At 44.4% G+C, this 24848-nt stretch overlaps 1 protein-coding gene across 1 annotated transcript in view; it reads left to right on the top strand.

Annotated features, from left to right (window-relative positions):
- The first annotated feature begins 2843 nt into the window (after positions 1-2843).
- SMAGP (small cell adhesion glycoprotein) overlaps positions 2844-24848 on the top strand; it is a 64606-nt gene continuing 42601 nt past the window's right edge. Inside the window, exon 1 of the mRNA XM_077297822.1 lies at positions 2844-2882. The gene's annotated coding sequence lies outside the window, so the exon portion shown is untranslated. The remainder of the gene's footprint in view (positions 2883-24848) is intronic.

Genomic DNA, 24848 nt, shown 5'->3' with positions numbered 1-24848 from the left:
GGATCGCGACGCATGGCCATAAGTCGCGTCTGTCGTGCACTGGATCCGTCGTCTTTTGGCGGACCGTCGGCATGAAAAAACGTTCAAGGGAACGTTTTTTCGTACGTCGCGTCCGCCATTTCCTACCGCGTATGCGTGGCTGGAACTCCGCCCCCACCTCCCCGGACTGCAAAATTTTCACAACGTGCGTCATTACGTTGCACCGACGCTTAGCGACGGCCATGTACCGACGCAAGTGTGAAAGAAGCCTAATACGTACATGTATTTGGAGCCTTTTTTGATCAGTATACAGCTGTTACAGAGCAGATTTTGTCATATGGCACAGCTACTACCATAGGACTGCAGGTAAAACTAAAGGCATGAAACCGCTTCACTTTAACCCCTTACCGACATACGACGTACAGACGTGTCATATGCTGGCTTAATTACATTGATGTGGGCACAGGGACTGAGCTTGTATCTTTGCTGGCAAATGATGACTGTATTACTCAGCAATCATCTGCCCCTAATAGACATGCATGGAGCAGAGCTCCACCTGCGGCTGTTATCTTGTTAAATGCCACAGACAATCTGTGACGAGAGCATTTACAGCACACCTCATGGGAGAGCGCTTTTCTAACCACCCATCGGCACACCTCCGATGTGGCAGCGAGGCGCCGATGGATTGCCACGATACACAGAGGTCTGCTGTAGACCCTTGTGCTTTTTAAAGGAATTCAATACGATCAAAACATCGTATCTATCCCAAATTGGTATCAATAAAACATCCCTCACACAGCCCCATCAACCGAAAACTGAAAATATTATGGCTCTCAGAATATTGGGACATGGGCAAAAAATAAAATTTCTAATTTTTTTCACAACTTAAACAAAAAAAACCCTGTATGTTTGGTGTCAATGTAATCGTACTGACCTGTAGAATCACAATGCAAGGGCATTGTTACCATATAATGAAGCTGTAAATAAAATTAATGAAAAAAAACAATGACAGAATTGCATCAAGTACAACTCAAAGTTCTTCCCCTTGGAAGAAGAGGATAGAAAAATTAAGTGCAAAAATGGAAAATAAAAAAAGAAGTTAAAGGGAATCTGGCACCAGGTTTTTGCTACATTATTTGAGATCAATTATCAAATGGTGTCTGTATATAGGGTTAATGCACTTTAAGTCGATGTTATTCATATTAATTCGGACTAACATTACTTTAACATATAAGCTATAACAGAGTGCCTAGTAGGGGGGCACCAATCTATCCTATAGAGATATTATATTTACTGCTACGCGAGTAAGAGACCAAACAGAATCAGAAAAGGGTAATATATAAACAAACAATCAAAGTCTAGTGACCTCCCACTCCATAGTATAATATTTGTCAATGTACTGAAACAGTCATTTTACATGGAACTGCAAATTGCTAATTAAATTATACATATATGAAATAAGGAATATAATTCCATTAATAGCAGTAAAGACTGACACTGAATTCAACTAATGATATCAATATAACCAGCTCAAAATAAATGACTATATAAACAATTAAATTAAAATACCTTTTTGTAATAGAATACACATTTTTATTATTTAAAAAAAAAATTCTATTGTAATACTGAGTTTTTGTTATATTGATTCTTCTCCCAAGACAAGTCATAGTTTTATTATTATTACTATTTTGGGGTACATGATTGCATTTTATTCCATTCTTCAAGAGTCAAAGTATCTAAAAAAAAACAGTAAGTCCATCTTGGGAGGGGGGTCAGTGTTAGATTTGGTCTTTTTGGACACTTTCAAAACTTTTTATGATAGAATTCTATTTTTCAAAAAACATTTACCGTATATATATATATATAAATATTTTTTCATATTCTAAGAGCCATTTTTTTAATCAACAAGTGCTTGATTTTAGTGGGATGAAGACAGTGGCAGAAAGAGTGTTCTATTGGTCTATCTGATGGTATGGCTCAGCTTACTGCTAAAAAAACAAGTATGAATAAACATAGTAGGCAGCAACATGTGAACACAGCCTTACAAATATGGTCCTGCTTCCCATTAGGAACAATCTAAATTGTGCAATTAAAAGGTTGTTCCTCTATTATATTGATTGCCTTAATAGAAATATATCAAATTGGTGGCAGTCTGACTTCTGACCAGCCCATGGATCAGCTGTTCTCGGTTGTGACAGCGGCTGTATGTTAGCAGTTGACGAGCTGAAAAGCAGAGCTCCATCAACTGTGTAGTGGCCATTGTTGGCCACTGCAGATCCACCACTATGTATTCGAATAGGGCAAGATGTGCAGCACCCGGCAGTGACCACTACACGGCTGATGGAGCTGTGCTTTTCATCTCAACATCTGCCAGTATCTGGCCACCACTGACACTGAGTATTGTTGATTGGTGGCACTGCCGGGCGTGAAATCCTCACCGATCTGATATTGCTTATCTATCTAAAGGATAGGTTATCAATATAACCGCAATGCAACCATTTACATTTAGCAGAGTGTCACTCTACTTTACCGCAGTTAGTATTCTATAAATGGGATGTATATACTTGGTTCAATGGAAATCCAGAAATGCACAAATCTTTTTCACATTCATTGCAAAGCTGTTGGACCTGTGTGTTCTCCAATGTCAGGGCTGATTTTCAGTTCCAGTCCAGCTCTGTTAAGTACATGACTCATTTTTATTGCATTTTATGGATTATTATTCTAATGAATGAAATGACTAACCTCAATCATGGAGTGCTCCAAATTGCACATGTAGTTAAACTGGAAAGTCAAGAGTAAGGAAACGCCTTAAGCTATGTAAGCATTAACCTCGCTATTGAAAATTCTCAGAAATCCCGGAACAATTAAGGCAAGACTTATCCTGCTCTTGAACAGCTCCTAAGGTACGTACTACAGTAAGATTGCGTTCTGATTACAAGATTCTGCTCTTTGATGTGCACAGCAAAAAGAAATTATTGTAATTTTAGAAACAGTTATAAAAAGTTACAACAGGCAAAATAAGCAATCTAGAATTCTTACACTGAGAGGAAATAGTGAACAGATATGAAATCTTGTGATGGATCAGTGACTTCACCACATAGGATTGAGAGAAGGACTCTTCCATGGAGATCCACAGCCATACCAGATCTAAGTATCACTAAGTATCACTATCAATGGAAGTCTTCAAACAGAGGCTGGACAGACATCTGTCTGAGATGGGTTAGTGAATCCTGCGTTGAGCAGGGGGTTGGACACGATGACCCTCGAGGTCCCTTCCAACTCTAACATTCTCTGATTCTATGAACTAGTTCTTGATTACTTGAAGACTGCTGGCTCAGGCTTTGTATGACACAGACTGCAATAAGACGGCCAGTACAGACAGTACATTGCTATTCCTCTTCCTCAAAACTAGCCATATCAGGAGCCCATTGGGTAAGGGAGCCCATTTCAACCTCCAACGTAGGTGGAATTGTACATGATGAACTATTGGACTGCAAAGAGCCCATATTTTGTTCCTCTCCTGTCTGTGTCCACCAGTGAGCCATATAATATAAAGCAGATGGACAGAGGGAAGTTGGACTGTGTGGCATCATCTAGCAAACTCTGCCTCCTGCCAACATTGCTAAAACAGAAAGCAAGTGGCTCCTCTGTGACACTCCTCTCAATAGACAGTGAGTGGTATCACTGCTTTGCTCCATTTACCTGAAAAGAGCTGAAAGGCAGAATGGAGAGTATAAAACATTATTCTCATTTAATTAGGCCATATATTGCATCGCTTGTAAGTGGTATTTCTTGGAGGCTGTCCAGTTATGTCAATCAAATGTAACAATATGATGGAACATTATTTCACTTTTGATGCACTTTGTTTCAGTAACTTAAAACTTGTGTGTTAGGCTACAGTCCCGCGTATTGTTCAAGCAAAGTGAATGTGATTTTATGAAAACTGATACCTACTGTGCACTTATAGTAACTGCAATACGGAGCAGGTTTTACCTACAGGCTTCAATGTGGAGTCCGTAACAAAACACAAGTAAAAAACATAATTGTATTTTTTAGTGTGGAATCCCTGCATTTCTTCACAAAAAAAAGGCACACCAAAAACGCTTTAAAAAAAAAAAGGGAAAAATGCAGCAAAAAAGCATTAAGTGAAAGGTGAAATGAGAAGTTGAAAAGTTGAAGTTGAAAGGTGATATGAGTCTGTTTTTTGAAATTCTATCCTCTATATTTTATAACATCTCTCTTTAGTGACTTGGGTGGAGGCTATAAGTTCCTCCATTCTACTAAGAGGGGACATTTTGGAAAAGCATCCTTCATGGGTGGGAGAATTACTACTTTTCCAGTGATGGGGAATTATGTTTTTTGCTGCCTGAATCAAGCAACTCTCAAGTGATTTTTTATATTTGGGAATGCTTAACTGAATGAAAAATAGCAGTAAGGCTTCCGGCATATTGTTGACTGCTATATAGTTATACATATTCCTGGGCAAGGCCCGTCTAGTGGGTGTGGTCTTGGTCTATACACTTGTACAAGTGAATGGAAGGGAGGCTGCACCCACTGGCCGAGAGAATATATAACACACAAATACCCTCCAGTCCCGAGTCAGAAACAGGCGAACCCCCCGCAGCACACAATGCATGCACTGGGGGGATTCATAAGTCTGGAGTCACACAGAGTGACTTTAAACTTATTGATTTGGACTGGACAACCCCTTTAAGTCCTTACACTTGCCCAAAGGATGACATAGATACCAATCAACAATATGCCGGAAGCCTCCCTGCTATTTTTTATCGATTTGGACCGGACAACCCCTTTAAGCCCAAAATTGCTGTGCTGGTGGGCAGCACCACCGTATATGAGTCATCTGCCCTTCTGTTCTCATACGCTTCCAACATTGGGATACCAACGATGTAATAAAGATGTCTCTTGGGCTTTGTTCGCAATTGAGGCTTTATGGAGAAGCGTAAATCGCTTATACCATTGTGATTCGTCAAGTGATTTGTCAAGTTCATTTTCCCAGGTGAAGCGGGAGGATATCCTGTTGATGCTTGATTGATGAGATATCCAAAAAGCAAGAGTATGGAGTGTGTGGGAGGGGAGGACAACACTCATTGGCTTTCAAAATCTGAAAGGTCTCCTTGTAAATGTATGTCTTTCTTAACAGAGAAAAAAAAGTGTTAAAAGTGCATATGATCAAATACTGCTCTTGGTGGTGTTAAGTTGCTATTAAATAATCTGTCTAAAGGAAACAGAGATTTCTTCAACAGGAAATGCGTGACATTAATGGGTTCATATTTATTACAGCTTAATAAATTGCTGAATCACCCGGCGAAAATGGTTTGATATGTTGTAAATTAGGTACATGTAGTTCTGAGAGAAAAGTCATGGATCCTGGAGGACGAGGGTAGAATGGTGAGGGCCCTTAATCACATATATTGAGACATCTGATCCCAGAGTTTTTTTCAGAGATTTATGATGTACAATAAGAATAAAATTGTGGTATGGTGTTAGCCAGAAAAATCGATGTAAATACTGTTATGCTCATAGCAGACAAAAGTAGTCTAGGAGGGATACCTTTATTGGCTAACCAGAAAAAAATATATGTGCAAGTTTTCAGAGTACAGTGGCTCCTTCATCAGGCAGGATTACAAATGAATGACTGAACTAAGAGTGTTAAAGGGAATCTGTCACCTAATTTTGGCCCTATAAACTGCGGCCACCGTCATTAGGGGCTTATCTACAGCATTCTGTAATGCTGTAGATAAGCCTCTGATGTAACCTGAAAGATAAGAAAACCAAGTTAGATTATACTCACCCAGGGGCGGTCCGGTGCGGTCCGGTCCAATGGGCGTCACAGGTCCGGGTCCGGCGCCTCCCATGTTCATATGATGTCGTCATCCTCCTTGCTTCTGTTGAGGCTTCTGTGCAGGTGTACTGATTTGCCCTGTTGAGGGCAGCGTAAAGTACTGCACTGCGCAGGAGCCGGACCTCTCTGAGCTTTCCCGACACCTGCGCACTGCAGTACTTTGTTCTGCCCTCAACAGGGCAGAGAATTACGCCTGCGCAGGAGCCGTGACAGCAGCAAGGAAGAGGAGCAGTAATGCTGCATTCTGACAAGGTGGCTCTTTTAGTTCTGGGTGCTGTAACTAGAGAAATAATCAGTTTTATAATTTGTCCGAAATACCTGGTCCTCAGTCATGTAGGCCGGCGTTTCCCCCCTGCTTCAGACAGCACACAGCTGTCGCTCACATCTTCTTGGCGCCGGGCGCCGCCTCCTCCTCACCGCTGTTTTCAAAAGTAGCCGGCGCCTGCGCTCTTATCCCCTGCCTGGTGCAGGCGCAGTGAGCCCGTCTTTCCTCATATGCAGTCCAGCTGACTGCGCCTGCGCGGCCGCCCTGCTTGTGATTCCCAGCCCCGCAGTGACTTATGATTTATTCACATTGCGGGGCTGGGATTCACAAGCAGGGCGGTCGCGCAGGCGCAGTCAGCTGGACTGCATATGAGGAAAGACGGGCAGCGCTCACTGCGCCTGCATCAGGCAGGGGAAAAGAGCGCAGGCGCCGGCTACTTTTGAAAACAGCGGTGAGGAGGAGAAGGCGCCCGGCGCCAAGAAGATGTGAGTGACAGCTGTGTGCTGTCTGAAGCAGGGGGGAAACGCCGGCCCACTTGACTGAGGACCAGGTACTTCGGACAAATTATAAAACTGATTATTTCCCTAGTTACAGCACCCAGAACTAAAAGAGCCACCTTGTCAGAATGCAGCATTACTGCTGCACAAGGTGGCTCTTTTAGTTTGAAACGACTGGGGGGGGGTGACAGGTTCCCTTTAAGATATGTTACAGCAGGACATTTGTGGATGGGAAAGATGGGATGATGCCTCCTAAAGATAAGCCAAGGTAATAAAATTAAGTGTTTTTTTGCAAATGGAGAAGTGGTGGGTGTGATGGCGTGGGACTTCAGGGAGTTATGGAAAAAGTCTAAGACTCGAGTATGTAACACTGCTATAAATTGTTTCCTACAGTCTCGAAGACCTAGGTTGGTTCTAATTAGGGTCTCTGAGCTTAGATGTTTTCCCATACGAATTTACAGAAAAGAAAGGACAGAATGTAACAGAAATAAACGGTTATTGAAACACGTTCCTTTTCAGTATGTTTAGTTTCCCAAAAGCATGAACCTTGTCTAATAAAACATTCTCTAAGTGTAAATTTTAGGTCTTCCCATTTTATTGTTTGTGATGTGACATCTGTGTTGTGATTTTGCGTGAAATTTTTGACAATGTTTATTATATTTTGAGTGCATATTGGGTCTAATAAAAAAAAGTTTAACTTCCAAGACCAGATTGGTTTGGAGAGTGATGAGATAGAAAGAGAACAAAACACAGGGGCATGATCCGATCAAAGGATGCTGACAATATCTGTTTCTGGTTGCTATGATAATGCATGATGCTGCACCAACATATAATCGATTCGACTACATGTGTTGTGAGAATAAGAAAAAAAAGGAGTAGTCTCTAGCAGATGAATGCGAAAGGTGCCATGGATCACATAATTGAAGCTGAAGAAAGGTACGTGTCACCATCTTAATTGCTGAGTATAATAGTGAGTCTTTCACCTCCACTAAAAAAACAAGTTCTTGAGAAAACTGACTTGCTATATCATATAGCAGAATTGGTAGCCAGCACACAAGAATCACTCAATTCCTTTCGTAATATATGGGAACCATGGATCCAATTCCGATCCAGCCCTGGGTTCCCACATGAAATTTTAGACACTGGTGGCGTCTAATTAATAGACCTATCCAATAATCACTCTTTTCCCGGATGGCTCTTCATCGGATCCCTCCTCTTACCAGATTCTCTCTCTTCTCTCCACCTCTTGTTTTCCCTTCTCTACTTTCTCCTCCCATCTCTCTCTTTTCATCTATCTATTCTCATTTCTTCCATACATCTTGACCTAATGATCATATCCGAGTCACCTAACACGCCTCTTGTTTATTGTATTTGGCCTTACTAAGGGTTCCCTGTTGAGGTTCCGTTTTAGAGTTTGTTCCCAATAACCAATTATGTGTGACTCCTCTTAATGTTTTCTCCCTTCATGTCTACTGGATATAATGTTTTTTTCTTTTCTGTTCATCTGTTATATTTTCCCTCAATAAAAAGATTGTTGAAAGAAAGATAGTGAGTCTTTCTCTGTGGAGTTATCCAGAGTTGGGACAAGGGTTAGATTAAGGTTTCCACAGAGAACTACCATTCTCTGCACAACTGTGAGAACAAATATCTACATATTAGATAGAGGACAAATTGCACTTGGTCTTGTTTAGGGGCCTTTAAAATGTTTCTAAAGTGATTTTTAATATGCTAAATCCAATTTTATAGAAGTAAACTTGTTGGTTAAAGGCAGATGATGTGTGTTGAGTACACAGCCAGGTATCAGAAACACACCCTAAAAACCTATGTTATTTCATATATTATTTGGCACTGTGGTTTATTGAAGTGATATTTATTGTGTAAAGAAGACACAGTTTAGTTTGTTTCTCACATTACTTAGAAAGAATATTTGTTTTAGAGGATAAACGCTGCACACGTTCTCCATATTCTGATCTTCTATTCTTACAGCTTGTCTCTTAAATACTGCTTAACTTTTTGTTAAGGGCTGGTTGAGAGCTTATTTTTTTGCGTGCTGCGCTGACATTTTTATTGATACCATTCTAGTGTAGATATAATCTTTACATTTATATATTTATATTTAAAAAAAATTAAATACTTTTAAAAGCTTTTTTTTTTTACTGGCTTCAATAGTCTACATGGGAGAATAGAAGCTGTGATCTTCCGATCGTCTGTACTACACATAGCAGGGCTGCAGCTAAATCCTCATCAACTATGAGCGCCGGCCACTAGGCGGCGCTCATAGCTAGCCATCAATGCCAACCCATCGGCAACCCATGAACATGTGACATATGCGCCGATGGTTTGTGACGCGCTCAGAGATTGACAGTGGCATTTAACATGTTAACAGCCGCAGGTGGATCACGATTCCACCCGTGACTGCTAGGGGCACATGTCAGCTGATGTGCTGGGGAAAGGAAGGAAGAAATGGACTACAAAAAGGCTCGCACAACCATGTATATTGCGAAAATACAAAAAATATATTTATTCAAAACACCACAACACAACAAATAAAAACATTAAAAACACGCAATATCTTGTATACATCACCCACATACAATTATATAAATCAAAGTAGGAGAAAGAAAGCCCCCAAGTATCTGTATCACAAATATCATGTCACGGACTCAATCAAACATTAGGTACAATATCTCAAAATGTCATAACGGCTGAAGAGCCCCCATAAATATAATCATACCTAGTAGCAAAACCACCCCTAAGTAGGATCTGGATGAATAGATGAACCATAATAGGGTATGAATCTATAGAGATTTACAGGGTGATGCAGCGCCAAATAGTCAATCTATGTGGCTGAATAGCAGAACGAACAAAGTCGTCACCCAAACCTAAATCAACCATAAGGTCTTACATGAGAGTCCAAGTCAGCTGTCCGGCATGTGGATACAGAAAAATCGGGTGATGGACAGACACCCCACGCGTATCGCCGCCGCAGCGGCTTCGTCAGGGGAAGCCGCTGCGGCGGCGATACGCGTGGGGTGTCTGTCCATCACCCGATTTTTCTGTATTCACATGCCGGACAGCTGACTTGGACTCTCATGTAAGACCTTATGGTTGATTTAGGTTTGGGTGACGACTTTGTTCGTTCTGCTATTCAGCCACATAGATTGACTATTTGGCGCTGCATCACCCTGTAAATCTCTATAGGTTCATACCCTATTATGGTTCATCTATTCATCCAGATCCTACTTAGGGGTGGTTTTGCTACTAGGTATGATTATATTTATGGGGGCTCTTCAGCCGTTATGACATTTTGAGATATTGTACCTAATGTTTGATTGAGTCCGTGACATGATATTTGTGATACAGATACTTGGGGGCTTTCTTTCACCTACTTTGATTTATATAATTGTATGTGGGTGATGTATACAAGATATTGCGTGTTTTTAATGTTTTTATTTGTTGTGTTGTGGTGTTTTGAATAAATATATTTTTTGTATTTTCGTAATATACATGGTTGTGCGAGCCTTTTTGTAGTCCATTTCTTCCTTCCTTTCTCCAGTTATACATTATTGGACTTGGCTCTGCACGCCCTAAATTAAATTCTATATACGGCTTGAGTGCACCCTGCTTCCTATCACGTTACTGATGTGCTGGGGCTCACAATGATTTAAAAAGTATCACTTAACCTGTGATGTCCAGAACAGTGAGCATACACCTGACCTTGAATGTATGCACATATGTAATGTAGCATAATGTACCGTATATACTCGAGTATGAGCCGAGGCACCTCATTTTGCCACAGAAAACTGGGTAAGCTTATTGACTCGAGTATAAGCCGGGTATGCATTGTCCCCTCATCCCTGTCCTGCTATGCGTGGCTCCCTCCGTCGCTGTCCTGGTATGCGTGGCTTCCCCTGTCGTTATCCTGGTATGTGGCTCCCCAGTTTTGTCCTGGTATGCATGGCTCCCCATCCTGTCCTGGTATGTATGGGTCCCCCCGTCCTGTCCTGCTATGTATGGCTCCCCCGTCCCGTCCTGGTATGTGGCTCCCCCCATCCTGTCCTGGTATGTGGCTCCCCCCATCCTGTCCTGCTATGTATGGCTCCCCCATCCTGTCCTGGTATGTGGCTCCCCCCATCCTGTCCTGCTATGTGGCTCCCCCCATCCTGTCATGATATGTATGGCTCCCCGTCCTGTCCTGGTATGTGGCTCCCCCGTCCTGTCCTGCTATGTGTGGCTCCCCCGTCCTGTCCTGGTATGTGTGGCTCCCCCATCCTGTCCTGGTATGTGTGGCTCCCCCATCCTGTCCTGGAATGTGTTGATCCCCGTCCTGTCCTGCTATGTGTGGCTCATCCCCGTCCTGTCCTGGCATATGTGGCTCCTCCTGTTGTATGCATGGCTCACCCCCGTCCCATCATTGTATGCATGGCTCACACCTCCCCCTACTGAAACAGCTTGCACCGTTGCTGCATCTCCATTGTCCCAGCGCGGCAGCGCTTCCTGTGCTGAGCAATCACATGGTACCGCTCATTAAGATAATGAATATGCGCTCCATGCCTATGGGAGTGGAGACACATGCATATTCATTACCTTAATGAGTGGTACCATGTGACCGCTGAGCACAGGAAAAGCTGCTGGTGCCGGGACGGAGATGCAGGGACAGAAATGCAGCGACGGCGCGAGGAGGATGAGTATGATGTCTTCATTTAGCCGGCTCCTGATGCTGCTCCACCACTCCCCCGCCGGCTTTCTGGACAATGACTCGTGTATAAGCCGAGGGGGCGTTTTCAGCCCAAAAAAAGTGCTGAAAATCTCGGCTTATACATGAGTATATAAGGTACTTCTTAGGCTACGTTCCCACGATCAGGAATAGCAGAATTTTGGAAGCAGCATATTTTAGCTGCGTCCAAAACACTGTGTTCTAATTGCTGCACTTGTTTGTCAGTACATGCAGGTTCACCGCATGTAATGACATTCAACTGGTCAAAATCCGCAGCATCTCCACTACAGGAATTGACATGCTGTTGCTCGCATACCCGTAGTGTGGGTGAGTTTACGCAGCGGTAAATAGAAGCACAATGAGCTTGGGATTTCTATAAATCCCATCCAATGTGCTTCTAATATACAGGGTGGGCAATGTATATGGATATACCTAAATAAAATGGGAATGGTTGGCGATATCAACTTCCTGTTTGTGGCACATTAGTATATGGGAGGCGGAAAACTTATCAAGATGGGTGGGACCACGGTGGCCATTTTGAAGTCGAGCATTTTGGATCTAACTTTATTTTTTCTAATGGGAAGAGGGTCATGTGACACATCAAACTTATTGAGAATTTCACAAGAAAAACAATGGTGTGCTTGGTATTAACGTAACTTTATTCTTTCATAAGTTATTTACAAGTTTCTCTGTTTATCGCCATTGACATGTCACAGAGGTTAACATGTGAGGAGCGGATAGAAATTGTGTTGCTGTCTGGTGAATGCAGTACCCGGGTCATTGCATCAGATTTCAATGCAAGACACTCTACGCAAGAAAACTGTCACCATTCCCACGTTATTTAGGTGTATCCATATAAATGCCCCACCCAAAAAAGTTTGTCTCATCACTGAACATAAAGTTCTGTGTAAAGTGAGGGTCCTGTTCCAATTTTTGTTTTGCCCATTCTGCAAATTCAGAGCGCCGATCTGGCATCAGTCGAACATCCATTCGGCAGATATTAGCTACTCACAAATGACACTCTTACAAAATCCAGCTGCTGCAGCATCTCAACGAGGATGACCCAGATTGGCGCGCTGAATTTTCAGAATAGGCAAAATAAAAATTGGAACAGGACCCTCAGTTTACACAGAACATGATGTTCAGTGATGGGGCAAACTTTTTTGGGTGGGCCATTTATATGGATACACCTAAATAACATGGGAATGGTGACAGTTTTCTTGCGTACTGTAGGGTGTCTTGCATTGAAATATCACCAACCGTTCCCATTTTATTTAGGTGTATCCATATACATGGCCCACCCTGTAGAATGCAGCGTTTTGGATGCAGAGCAAATGTGCTGCGTCCAAAATGCTGATATTCCTGATCATGGCAAGCAGCCTTAGGTTGCGGGTTTCCTGACATGAACTACCAGGTATTATACATGTATTCGAGGCTGTTAGTGCGGATCAGGAAACCTACAGCTAGTGTGATAGAAATATATATATCATGTAGATCTCACTTGCATGTATACTCCTCTATAATCAAATATATACTTATATGCTCACAGCTAATATATACATTATACTAAATGGTTTAAAATGGCTGACACAAACTGAACTAATATAACCCAGACAGATCATATGGGGTTTTCCACCCCTAAAAGCAGAAGAGTGTCAGATGTTTGGTGACTGCTGATCAAATGTCATCTTCGTCCTAGACAGAGAACTCGAGTTTAGTTGCTTGATCAGCAGTCATATGAGCATTAATCACAATATTCCATATATGTTTAGATAACCAATGACAGAGGAGCTAGACAATATGATAATTAACTGACCACCCCTGACAACCCCTAACCACTCCTTTCTATGTGAAAATATAAAACTATGTATGTACAATAAAATTTAGTATTGATGGAATGTTGTTCTGTCACAGTTGTGTACAGTCCATTCTTGATGAGCGCTCAAAATACTCAGTCTAATTGGGAGCGGCCACAGCACACACAGGGATATATTTATCCAACCCTAATATTTCCATAACAGAATGGCGCCCAACAGCGAGGCCCGGATGAAAAGCACGTGATCCTTCTTACCGGAGATACGGAAGTTGTAGCGTGGCCTGGCACAGGGGCAGGAGACTGCGCAGCTCCATAAGTAAGGTAAGAAAATGTTATCATCTTACCTGAAAGTCCCCTGTGCCCAGTCCTTGTCTATGCTTCTTGCCGGTAAGATGTGGTCACAAATTCCCAGGTAGTGTAAAAAAATCCGTAGCCACGAATCCACCCTGGGAGGTGTCTGCTGTGGACCGTGTATGTGTTTGTGTAAAATCCGAGAGAGGAAGGAAAAAGTGACTTTTGTTTGTGGTTGCTGAGAAACAGACCGCAGGAGTTCAAATCGCTCGATAAGTTATTGCAGGATTCCCGTGCATAGGAGGAACACGCAGAGTTCCGGGGCAGGTGGTCCCATGATCCAGGCACGGGTAGTGATAACTTAGAGGGGCTACTGCAGATTCCCGTAGTGCCGGCGATCCAGTCAGGACGTCCGGACCGGGGTGGTAGAACCCGGGCGCAGGTGCGTCCAGTGCGATTGGCAGTAGTCTGTTCCCAGCGCAACCTGCATGTGTCACAGAATTTAAAAGGGTGTCTCTCGGATTGTCTATCTGTGTCTGTTTGTGTCATGTACTATTGCCGCTTTAAGAAGCATGAAATAGTGAAAAGAAAGTTTTGGGTTTTTTTTTCCTTCTTTCATGAACTTCCTCTTTTTCAGCTGAGAGGAGAGATATGCATTGTAAATCACACTGTCATATCTGTTTTTTTTTTTTTCCTTTTTCTTTTGCAATGCTGGCTATGTGTAGCTTTTTGTGAAGAAGTTAAATTGTATCCATCCTTTTTTGATGTGACCTAAGTGTTTTCAGAAATGTGATTTTAGTGACATTTGATATTATGGCAATGGCATACAGCGACGGATTAAAAAGAGGAAGTGTGTCTCTGACTGCATTTGAGCGCAGAGATTATAAAGGAAAAAAAAAAAAAAGAGAAAAGCCGTTTTAATTATTAATTTTTTTTTTTTTTTTACTCTCTTAAAGGGTCTTTCTTTTTGCGGCATTTTAAAGTTTTTAATTAAGTTTTCCTCAATCTTCAATCTCTTTACCTTTTTTTTTTTTTATTTATTTTATTTTTGAAAAAAAATTTTTTTCCTCTTGTATCAAAGTTTTGAGTTTTTGGTTGTGAACTAAGTTTTTGACGGTTTTTCTTATCGTTTTTTTTTTTTTTTTTTAGAGTTTTATATACTCATTTTTAGAAGTTTTTTCTTTTTCTTAGTACTGTTTTTTTTTTTTTTCATTTTTGTGTGTTTTTTCATTTTTTGCTTTTGCTATGGGGAATAGAGTGGCCGAGCAACAGGAAAGTCTTTTTACTTCCTGATGAGAAAACAGCCCCTAGATAGTGACAGAATACGAAGGTGTTAAGTATGTGAAGATTTTTGGAAGGTATAAAGTACGTGAAATTCATTAGAATGGCAGACTTCAAGCTGCGGAGTGGCATGACGTAGAAAGGAAAATAGGGGAAGTTAGCTGATGTTAGATTGCTGAAAACTAATACATGGTATGAAGTGGCAGCAGAGCTTACATCGTTTAGGTGGAACAGAAAGTTATGTGAGCAAATCAGGAAGTGATTTTTGTGGGTATGAGACGGGAGAATCTGCGCAGTCTGCTTTTAGCAGAATCCATGGTATAGGTAGTTATTTTTGCACAGTATGTGGTGCGCCCCGTCTCTCCCTACAGGGAGAAGGCATAATTGCTCCTCTATTATTCTTGTTGTTCTCATCTATCCTCTTTTTCCTCTGTCAGTCTTTTCTCTCCGCACTCTCTCTCTCTCTCTCTCTCTCCTTTCCTCTTCCTCCACATTTTTTCTCTCTCTCTCTTCCCCTCTTTCTCCACTCCTCTCTTATCCTCTCTCTCTCTCTCTTCCCCTCCTTCTCCACTCCTCTCTTCTCCTCCCTCTCTCTCTCTCTCCACATTCTCTCTCCCCTCCTACTATTCCTTTGTCTCACTCATCACCCCCTCCTCCTTCTTCTTCCTCTTTTTTCCTCCGTGTTGCCGGCTGGGCCAACGCCCAATTCAAACAGTATGGTGCTTACAGCACAAGGTGTCCCTAGCACAGTCCAGCCATTGCCAGTTGTGATATCGGGGAGAGAAGGTGAAAGCCCCCCCTACAGTGGGCAGCCCCAGAGACATCAGGCAGCAGGCAGCTCAGCCCTGGGTGCAGAGGGGGGAGGAGTGATATCAGAACGAGCTCACTGACAGATCCTCCGTTACCTCATTTCACAGTCAACAATATTGTAACCCTTAAGGTTTTACATGAACTTTGATATCACCATGTATTGATAATGTACAGCTTCAGCACCGGTCAGAGCTGCCTACATCCACATTCACACCAACATGAAACTATAATCCTAATCCATCATAGCTTCAGCAAGGGGGGAGACATCCTCACACAAAAAAGCAACTTCTAAGTCCAAAATCAGCCAGTGTATGACCCCGGTACAAGCTATCACAACTATTCCTCTGATGAAGATGAAGAGGGAACATCATACATGCTGTCTAGTACTAGAAAAGAAACCCACAGGCACCAAGAATGCAAGGGCAGATAGAGGCACCACCATTACACTATGTGCACTGCACTTCAAGTCAGGTGACAATAGTCCAGACCCAGGGATGCCATTTTACCGAAGAAAGTAGCAGAAGCAGCAAACATATGCAGCCAGCTGGAATGATCTCTGGGCCATGAATGAAAATAGAAGCAGGTGATGCACTCTGGCCAATCATGAAGGAACAATTCAAACTTCCAGCAGAATCAGACATACACGCTTGGGAGTCAGGGCCACAGCTAATTGAACAGCTCAGAGAGTGGGCCAAAGGCAGATTGGCAGGACAAGCCATGACATGAGCCAAGATAAGACAGAGTCTGTAAAGAAGTTTCATTGCAGAGTAATGCAAGTATTCCAAGACTTGGGCTTCACCATTCATGACCAGATACACAGGCCTTTGTGCATGGACTGAGACAGCCAATCAGGAAACCACTGATAGTGGCTAGGCCTAGGAACAGGTCAATAGCAGTGGACTGACCCAGCAAAATGTTTTATGTGCGCCTAGGAGACTGTTCAATGCCAATTGTCACCAAAGCTGCCGTTATAGCACCACAAAAGAGCACAAAGAAGGAAAAGGGTGACATGCTGCTGAGAACAACAGAAGGGAAGCCAGAGGTGAAGACGCTACAAAGTGCCGATCGACACACCGGAAGAACCGCTGCAGACTCCAGAGAGGAGACACCGACCTCAATAAGGTTAGCAAAGGGGAGAAGCTATGTCGGAGCAGGGGGAAGAAGTGATGGCAGATGCAGCCACAGCCCCTGTAATGCCCCAAGACCTTGGGTTGGATGCAGCCGCCGGTCTCATGGCACCCCCGGGCCTCGTCACGAATGCACCTGCAGGCCCCATCTTACCACCGCAGCATCAATCAGCAGGCCGGACCCCGCTGCCGCTGCAGTACCCATCAAGGGATTGAGTCACAACCAGGGGTGCAGAAGACAGCCCCTCTCATGGTGACCACTGACCTGGAAGCCCAACCACCCTACAAAGACAGAAGAAGTGTCAAGGGTTACATCTGTGGCAAGTTTGGCCATTTCCAGAACCAGTGCAAAGCACTCACGCCCCCGAAGAGACTGGACCCATGCAACCCAAGAGTTGGTCCAGAGAAACAGGTCAAGGAGGAAGTGCAGAAAGCAGTGAAGTACCCCGTCCATAGGACAGAGGCAAGCAAGCCAGGTCCGCAAGACACTACGCTCCTGACATGTAAAACTTCATCTGCAAGACCAGTACCTCAAATTACCTTTAAAAGTGGATGGCGTTGTCAGATCCAAAGTGGTGCAGCCAGAAGTGTGATGACACCTGTGGAACTCGCTCATCCCACCTGCCTATCAGAATCCTCTGTGTCTCGCATGGGCATTGATGGTCAAGTCAGACATTCTCAGCTTACAAAGCCACTGAGCGTGTGCACTCAGCCAGGACACTCTATCCTGTCCCAGTTTGTGGTGTAAAGGACCTGCCACTCAACCTGCTGGGAGCGAACCTACTGCAGAAGCTGAAGGCAACCACAGTGTTCCAGGAAGATGGGACAGTGACACTTTCTTCATCCCTGACCCAAGAAGAGTCATGCTGGCGGCCCTACAAGAACATTAACCAACCAATGAGGCCTACTCAAGGAGGTACTGGACATAGTACCAGAAAGTCTATGGTCTAAGGGACCCCAGCACGTGAGAAAACCTCAAGTTGCCCCAGTACGGGTGTCACTCAAGCCATGTACCCCGTACCCTCGTAAGGCCCAGGCCAGGCCTAGAGTCAAGCTTCCTCTGACCAACTGAAGGTCTACCTGGAAATAGGAATCATTGTTCCTCGCAAATCGCCTTGCAATACCCCGCTTTTCCCCGTCAAGAAAAAGACTGTAAAAGGAGAGCCAGCCAAGTTCAGAATGGTATATAACCTGAGAGCTGTGAATGACACCACAGTGTTTGAAACTGCAATTATGCCGAATCCGCACACTCTGCTCTCGAATGTGCCTGCCACAGCAAAAGTGTTCACAGTGAACAACCTGGCTAATGTTTTCTTCAGTGTTCCCCCTCATCCGGAAGACCAGTTCCTGTTTGCCATAATGCACCAGGGGGGACACCACACATGGACAGTGATGCCACAGTGGGCCCAGAACAGCCCTTCACAGTTCACCAAAGCAATGTCCACAGTTCTCACCAACTGAGTCACAGAACAAGCAGAAGTAACCCTGCTACAATACATGGACAATCTACTCCTTTGTGCAGTTGACTTTGACACGTGTAAAGCCCATTCCTTGTATCTCCTACTCTACCTGGCGGAGCAGCATTGCAAGATCTCAAAGAACAAAGTCCAGTGGTGTCTGAAGCAAGTTACGTTCCAGAGACACTGTATTGCTCACCAGGCGAAACACCTGACAGATGACCGGAAGACCACAGTGGAGAAGATGGTCCCTCCGACAACTCCAAAGGTGCTACAGGCCCTCCTTGGTCTAGTTTCATATTGCAGAGCCTGGACCCCTGATGCTTCCGTCCTAATGCAGCCTCTGTGTGAATACGTCAGTGTGACCCCGTTCCTCCAGACAGATGTGGCCTTCAGTTCGTTCAAGAAGTTAAAAGGCTCTGTAGTCTCAGCGCCAGCACTAGGCCTATCTGACTACAAGAAGCCATTCCGTCTCTACTTGATGAGAAGAGAAGGCCTTGCTACTGGAGTCCTGACACAGCCTCAGGGGGGAAAGCAGAGACTTTCGGACTACTTTTCAGCTTGCCTGGATCCAGTTGCAAGGGAAGCCTCTTCCTCCCGCATGAGAGCAGCAGTTGCAGCACACGCCCTCCTGGACAGGACTACTGACATCAGTGGAAAAACCATTGGAAATCCTGGCTCTGCATGACATCTCAGCAATCCTCAACCAAACCCAGCTAAAACATCTCTCCACCGCCAGGCATCTTCGCCTCCAGTGCTCTCTACTCCTGCCCAACAATGTCACCATCTCCAAATGCACAGTCCTCAATCCGCCCACTCTACTCCCACTCCCAAGGGGGGATACAGATACGGATCCTCAGATAAAAAGTCTGATCAAAATCTGCATGATACCTTCTGCAGGGATCTGAATTTGCTCCGGACGGATGTCCATGATTGCTTCAGCATCATGCAACAGGAAACAGCAGGACTACCCAAGGTGGCAGAAGAGCCACTGACCAACCCAGAGTTGATCCTCTATGTGGATGGCTCCAGATTTGCAGATGATGAAGGAAGATTCCACACGGGAGGTGCAGCGACCAGCAATCAAGAGATCCTGTGGTCCAGAAGTCTGCCGCCCAGTCTGTCAGCCCAGGAAGCAGAACTGATAGCGCTGATGAAGGCCTACCAGATGGCAGAAGACAAGACTGAGAAAATGTTTACCGATTCAAGGTACTTGCATGGCATAGCACACGACTTCGGACCCATCTGGGCTGCAAGGGACTTCCTCACAGCAAGCGGAACAACCGTGAAGCATCAATGGAGCCATTAAGGACCTGCTGAACACACTTCAACTTCCAAAAGTGGTGACAATGCTAAAAGTCAAAGCGCATGGAAAACTGAACACAGTAGGGGCACGAGGCAACAACATGGCAGATATGGCAGCCAAAGAAACAGTCAAGGAAAGACAATATGGACAAGTGGAAGAGGTCGTAGAGCCGGACGGCTACTACAGGACGGCTGAAGACAGGAAACCTGACAAGATGACATCCTGGGATCTGCTCAAAAAAGTTGCAAGAGCAAGCCCCAAAGGACAAGAAGGAATGCTGGATGCAGAAGTGAGCAACACATGAAGAAGGAAGGGTATACTAAATGGACTACAAACCCTGTTTACCCCGAAGCATGTACCCTATGGTGGTCCAGTGGGCACATGGGCCCACGCACAGATTAAAGACACAGATGAATGATCCGATTGGTGCTTACTGGTTCGCTCCAGAAATCTCCACCCTAACAGCCAAGTTCATAAACAGCTGTCTGACCTGTGGCAAATGCAACCCTGGAAGAATGAAGAAAGTTCCCACACATCAACTTGCCAGACCACTGTACCCCCTTCCAAAGGATCCAGATAGACCACATCCAGATGCCGCCAAGTGGAGAATTCGAATATGCCCTTGTGGCCGTGGACATGTTCTCAAGATGACAGCCAGAAGCTTTCCCAGCGAAGAACCAGTCAGCAAAGAAGCTACTCTCAGAGACGAGATATGCAGCTATGGGGTCTGTTGTGAATTTGGATTCTGGGCTCCCCCGGTGGCCGCTTGTGGAATTGGACTTGTCATCCTCTTTCCTGTTTCACCTGGTTCCATCAGTAGTGGGTGTCGCTATTTAAGCTCATTTCTCTGGTGGTTTCTTGCCGGTCAACAATGTTATCTGATGCCTCTCAGTGCTTGTTCCTGCTTCTAGACTACTACTAGATAAGTTGGACTTTTGTCCATGTTTTGTTTTGCCTATTTGTTCCAGTTCACAGCTGAAGTTTTGTTACTGTGTCTGGAAAGCTCTCGTTGATCAGGGATTGCTACTCTGGCGTTATGAGTTAATGCCAGAGTTTAAGGTAATCTCTGGATGGTGTTTTGTTAGTGTTTTTCTGCTGACCATGAAAGTATACTATCTGTCTTCTGCTATCTAGTAAGCGGACCTCAAATTTGCTAAGACTATTTTCCTGCTGCGTTTGTTGTTTCATCTGAACTCACCGTCATTATATGTGGGGGGCTACTGTCTTCTTTGGAATATTTCTCTAGAGGTGAGCCAGGTCTTATATTTCCCTCTGCTAGCTATTTAGGTCTTAGGCCAGAGCTGGGCATCTAGCGATAAATAGGAAATGCTACCTGGCTATTTCTAGTTGCGCGGCAGGCTTAGTTCATGGTCAGTATAGTTCCATCTTCCGAGAGCTTGTCCCTCTATAGGCTTGCTATGATCTCTGCCTGCAGAGATCATGATAGTTTGACCGGCCAATAAAGTGTTAAAGACCCAGGTTGAGAAAGGAGAGTTATAAGAAGTCTGCTGGAATTTTTTTTTTTTTTTTCCCTCCAGTCTGCCTTGCTGCAGTCTTTTTTCTCTCTCTCCTCCTAATCTCTGTATGGCTCTGTGTGCACCTGACAATAATGGATCTCCAGAGTGTAACTGCGGGTTTGAATAATCTCATCACGAAAGTACAAAATTTACAAGATTTTGTGGTACATGCTCCGGTATCTGAGCCGAGAATTCCTTTGCCGGAGTTCTTCACAGGGAATAGAGCTAGCTTCCAGAATTTCCGAAATAATTGTAAGCTTTATTTGTCCCTGAAGTCTCGTTCAGCTGGAGACCCTGCTCAGCAGGTTAGGATTGTGATTTCCTTGCTCAGGGGTGACCCTCAAGATTGGGCCTTCTCATTGCCAGCAGGGGATCCTGCGTTACGCGATGTGGATGCGTTTTTTCTGGCCTTGGGCTTGCTTTATGAGGAACCTCATTTGGAACTTCAGGCAGAAAAAACTTTGATGGCACTATCTCAGGGGCAAGACGAAGCTGAAGTTTTCTGCCAAAAATTCCGTAAATGGTCTGTGCTTACTCAGTGGAATGAGTGCGCCTTGGCGGCAACTTTCAGAGAAGGTCTCTCTGATGCCGTTAAGGATGTTATGGTGGGGTTCCCTGTGCCTGCAGGTCTGAATGAGTCCATGACAATGGCTATTCAGATTGATAGGCGTCTGCGGGAGCGCAAACCGGTGCACCATCTGGCGGTGTCTATGGAAAAGACGCCAGAAAGTATACAGTGTGATAGAATTCTGTCCAGGAGCGAGCGACAGAATTTTAGACGGAAGAATGGATTGTGTTTCTATTGTGGGGATTCTACTCATGTTATATCAGCATGCTCTAGGCGTACAAAGAAGCTTGATAAGTCTGTTTCCATTGGCACCATTCAGTCTAAGTTTATTTTGTCTGTAACCCTGATTTGCTCTTTGTCATCCATTGCCACGGACGCCTATGTTGACTCTGGCGCCGCTCTGAGTCTTATGGATTGGTCCTTTGCCAATCGTTGTGGTTTTGATTTAGAGCCTTTGGAGACTCTTATTCCTCTGAAGGGGATTGACTCCACCCCATTGGCTAATAATAAACCACAATACTGGACACAAGTAACCATGCGTATCAATCCGGATCACCAGGAGATTATTCGTTTCCTGGTGCTGTATAATTTACATGACGATTTGGTACTGGGATTGCCATGGTTGCAGTCTCACAACCCAGTCTTGGACTGGAGAGCAATGTCTGTGTTGAGCTGGGGATGTAAGGGTATTCATGGGGACTTACCTTTGGTTTCTATTTCGTCGTCCATTCCCTCTGAAGTCCCTGAGTTCCTCTCTGATTATCAAGATGTCTTTGACGAACCCAAGCTTGGGTCGTTACCTCCGCACCGTGAGTGCGATTGTGCCATAGATTTGATACCGGGTTGTAAATATCCCAAGGGTCGTTTGTTTAATCTGTCTGTGCCGGAACATGCTGCTATGCGGGAATATATAAAGGAGTCTTTGGAAAAGGGACATATTCGTCCATCTTCTTCTCCCTTGGGAGCTGGGTTTTTCTTTGTCTCAAAAAAAGACGGCTCTTTGAGACCATGTATTGATTATCGGCTTCTGAATAAGATCACTGTTAAGTATCAATACCCATTGCCATTGCTTACTGATTTGTTTGCTCGTATAGAGGGTGCTAAGTGGTTCTCTAAAATTGATCTTCGTGGGGCGTATAATTTGGTGCGGATCAGGCAGGGGGATGAGTGGAAGACCGCATTTAATACGCCCGAGGGCCACTTTGAGTATTTGGTCATGCCTTTTAGTCTTTCTAATGCCCCTTCAGTTTTCCAGTCTTTTATGCATGATATTTTCCGCGATTTTCTGGATAAATTTATGATAATATATCTGGATGATATTCTGATTTTTTCTGATGACTGGGACTCTCATGTCCAGCAGGTCAGGAGAGTTTTTCAGGTTCTGCGGTCTAATTCTTTATGTGTGAAGGGGTCTAAGTGCGTTTTTGGGGTCCAGAAAATTTCCTTTTTGGGGTATATTTTTTCTCCCTCTTCCATTGAGATGGATCCCGTCAAGGTGCAAGCTATTTGTGACTGGACTCAGCCCTCCTCTCTTAAGGGTCTTCAGAGATTTTTGGGCTTTGCCAACTTTTACCGCCGATTTATTGCTGGTTTTTCGGATGTCGTTAAACCACTGACTGATTTGACCAGACAAGGCGCTGATGTTGCTAATTGGTCCCCTCATGCTGTAGAGGCCTTTCAGGAGCTTAAGCGCCGTTTTGCCTCTGCCCCTGTGTTGCGTCAGCCTGATGTGAATCTGCCTTTTCAGGTTGAGGTTGACGCTTCGGAGATCGGAGCTGGGGCAGTGTTGTCGCAGAAAGGTTCCGACTGCTCCGTCATTAGGCCTTGTGCCTTCTTTTCTCGCAAATTTTCGCCCGCAGAGCGGAATTATGATGTTGGGAATCGGGAGCTTTTGGCCATGAAGTGGGCGTTTGAGGAGTGGCGCCATTGGCTCGAGGGGGCTAGGCATCAGGTGGTGGTATTGACTGACCACAAAAATTTGATTTATCTTGAGACTGCCAGACGCCTGAATCCTAGACAGGCGCGCTGGTCTTTATTTTTTTCTCGCTTTAATTTTGTGGTGTCATACCTACCGGGTTCTAAGAATGTTAAGGCAGATGCCCTTTCTAGGAGTTTTGACCCGGACTCTCCTGGTAATTCTGAACCCACAGGTATCCTTAGGGAGGGAGTAATTTTGTCGGCCGTTTCTCCTGATCTGCGGCGGTCCTTGCAAGAGTTTCAGGCGGATAGACCGGATCGTTGTCCGCCTGATAGACTGTTTGTTCCGGATGATTGGACCAGCAGAGTCATCTCTGAGGTACATTCTTCTGCATTGGCAGGTCATCCCGGAATTTTTGGTACCAGGGATTTGGTGGCAAGATCCTTCTGGTGGCCTTCCCTGTCACGAGATGTGCGAGTCTTTGTGCAGTCATGTGACGTTTGTGCTCGGGCCAAGTCTTGTAGTTCTCGGGCTAGCGGACTGCTGTTGCCCTTGCCTATTCCTAAGAGGCCTTGGACACACATCTCGATGGATTTTATTTCAGATCTGCCTGTTTCCCAGAAGATGTCTGTCATCTGGGTGGTCTGTGACCGTTTCTCTAAAATGGTCCATTTGGTTCCTCTGCCCAAGTTGCCTTCTTCTTCTGAGTTGGTTCCTCTGTTTTTTCAGAATGTTGTCCGATTGCACGGTATTCCTGAGAATATTGTTTCTGACAGAGGTACCCAATTTGTGTCTAGATTTTGGCGGGCATTCTGTGCTAGGATGGGCATAGATTTGTCTTTTTCATCTGCTTTTCACCCTCAGACTAATGGCCAGACCGAGCGGACTAATCTGACCCTGGAGACATATCTGAGGTGTTTTGTCTCTGCTGACCAGGATGATTGGGTTGCTTTTTTGCCATTGGCAGAGTTCGCCCTCAATAATCGGGCCAGCTCTTCCACCTTGGTGTCCCCGTTTTTCTGTAATTCGGGGTTTCACCCTCGATTTTCCTCCGGTCAGGTGGAATCCTCGGATTGTCCTGGAGTGGATGCGGTGGTGGAGAGATTGCATCACATCTGGGGGCAGGTTATGGACAATTTGAAGTTGTCCCAGGAGAAGACTCAGCGTTTTGCCAACCGTCATCGTCGTGTTGGTTCTCGGCTTTGTGTTGGAGATTTGGTGTGGTTGTCTTCTCGTTTTGTCCCTATGAGGGTCTCTTCTCCTAAGTTTAAACCTCGGTTCATCGGCCCTTATAGAATATTGGAGATTCTTAATCCTGTTTCTTTCCGTTTGGACCTCCCTGCGTCCTTTTCCATTCATAACGTTTTTCATCGGTCGTTATTGCGCAGGTATGAGGTACCTGTGGTACCTTCAGTTGAGCCTCCTGCTCCGGTGTT

This window comes from Ranitomeya variabilis, chromosome 3 (assembly GCF_051348905.1).
Source record: "Ranitomeya variabilis isolate aRanVar5 chromosome 3, aRanVar5.hap1, whole genome shotgun sequence".
NCBI lineage: Eukaryota > Metazoa > Chordata > Amphibia > Anura > Dendrobatidae > Ranitomeya > Ranitomeya variabilis.
This window is presented reverse-complemented; position numbering and strand designations above follow the sequence as displayed.